This window comes from Arachis ipaensis, chromosome B3 (genome assembly GCF_059453495.1).
Source record: "Arachis ipaensis isolate K30076 ecotype BB chromosome B3, ASM5945349v1, whole genome shotgun sequence".
Lineage (NCBI taxonomy): Eukaryota > Viridiplantae > Streptophyta > Magnoliopsida > Fabales > Fabaceae > Arachis > Arachis ipaensis.
Window position 1 is genome coordinate 69,602,192 of NC_142438.1, and position 2,264 is coordinate 69,604,455.

The window sequence follows — 2,264 nt, forward strand, 5'->3', positions numbered from 1 at the left end:
AAATTCGTTTTAATTAATTAATTGTTTAAATTTTAATTTCAATTTTAATTCTCCTTTAATTTTCGAAAATCATTAACTCTTTTTCAAAATTAATTTTCGAAATTTTCTCTCTCTCATCTCCTTCTATTTATTTATTCATTTACTAACACTTCTCTTCATCTCAAATTATTGCTCTTATCCTCACCCTTGTGTTTGGATTATCCATTCTTCTTCACTCTTATTCCCTTTCTTCTTCTACTAACAACAAGGGAACCTCTATACTGTGGTAAAAAGGATCCCTATTATTATTTTTCTGTTCCCTTCTTTTTCATATGAGCAGGAGCAAGGACAAGAACATTCTTGTTGAAGCAGACCCTAAACCTGAAAGGACTCTGAAGAGAAAACTAAGAGAAGCTAAAATACAACAATCCAGAGACAACCTTACAGGAATTTTCGAACAAGAAGAGGAGATGCCAGCCGAAAATAATAATAATGGAAGGAGGATGCTTGGTGACTTTACTGGACCTAATTCCAATTTACATGGAAGAAGCATCTCAATTCCTACCATTGGAGCAAACAATTTTGAGCTTAAACCTCAATTAGTTTCTCTGATGCAGCAGAACTGCAAGTTCCATGGACTTCCATCTGAAGATCCCTTTCAATTATTAACTGAATTCTTGCAGATCTGTGACACTGTTAAGACTAATGGAGTAGATCCTGAAGTCTACAGGCTCATGCTTTTCCCATTTGCTGTAAGAGACAGAGCTAGAATATGGCTAGACTCTCAACCTAAGGATAGCCTGAATTCTTGGGATAAGCTGGTCAAGGCTTTCTTAGCCAAGTTCTTTCCTCCTCAAAAGCTGAGTAAGCTTAGAGTGGATGTTCAAACCTTCAGACAGAAAGAAGGTGAATCCCTCTATGAAGCTTGGGAGAGATACAAGGAACTGACCAAAAAGTGTCCTTCTGACATGCTTTCAGAATGGACCATCCTGGATATATTCTATGATGGTCTGTCTGAATTAGCTAAGATGTCATTGGATACTTCTGCAGGTGGATCCATTCACCTAAAGAAAACGCCTGCAGAAGCTCAAGAACTCATTGACATGGTTGCTAACAACCAGTTTATATACACTTCTGAGAGGAATCCTGTAAGTAATGGGACGCCTCAGAAGAAGGGAGTTCTTGAAATTGATACTCTGAATGCCATATTGGCTCAGAATAAAATATTGACTCAACAAGTCAATATGATTTCTCAGAGTCTGAATGGAATGCAAGCTGCATCCAACAGTACTCAAGAGGCATCTTCTGAAGAAGAAGCTTATGATCCTGAGAACCCTGCAATAGCAGAGGTAAATTACATGGGTGAACCATATGGAAACACCTATAATCCCTCATGGAGAAATCACCCAAATCTCTCATGGAAGGATCAACAAAAGCCTCAACAAGGCTTTAATAATGGTGGAAGAAACAGGTTTAACAATAGCAAGCCTTTTCCATCATCCACTCAGCAACAGACAGAGAACTCTGAACAAAGTACCTCTAATTTAGCAAACTTAGTCTCTGATCTATCTAAGGCCACTCTGAGTTTTATGAATGAAACAAGGTCCTCCATTAGAAATTTGGAAGCACAAGTGGGCCAGCTGAGTAAAAGGATCACTGAAATCCCTCATAGTACTTTCCCAAGCAATAAAGAAGAAAATCCAAAAGGAGAGTGCAAGGCCATTGAATTGACTTTCATGGCCGAACCCACAAGAGGGGAGAAGGATGTGAATCCCAGTGAGGAAGACCTCCTGGGACGTCCAGTGATCAATAAGGAGTTTCCCTTTGAGGAACCAAAGGACTCTGAGGCTCATCTAGAGACCAAAGAGATTCCATTAAACCTCCTTACGCCCTTCATGAGCTCTGATGAGTATTCCTCTTCAGAAGAGAATGAGGATGTTATTGAAGAGTAAGTTGCCAAGTTCCTTGGTGCAATCATGGAGCTGAATGCCAATTTATTTGGTAATGAGACTTGGGGAGATCAACCTCCCCTGTTCACCAATGAACTAAATGCATTGGATCAACTGAGATTGCCTCCGAAGAAGCAGGATCCTGGAAAGTTCCTAATACCTTGTACCATAGGCACCATAACCTTTGAGAAGGCTCTATGTGACCTTGGGTCAGGAATAAACCTCATGCCACTCTCTGTAATGGAGAAATTGGGAATCTTTGAGGTATAAGCTGCTAAAATCTCATTAGAGATGGCAGACAATTCCAGAAAACAGGCTTATGGACAAGTAGAGGAC

The 2,264-nt window shown here is 39.7% G+C and overlaps 1 non-coding gene across 1 annotated transcript; it reads right to left on the minus strand.

The window, feature by feature from the left end:
- Nucleotides 1–845: 845 nt before the first annotated feature.
- LOC148571019 (small nucleolar RNA R71) lies at nt 846–953 on the minus strand. Its single transcript, XR_015909041.1, has one exon. It is a non-coding gene; the product is annotated as a small nucleolar RNA R71 (small nucleolar RNA).
- Between the last annotated feature and the right edge of the window lie 1,311 nt (nt 954–2,264).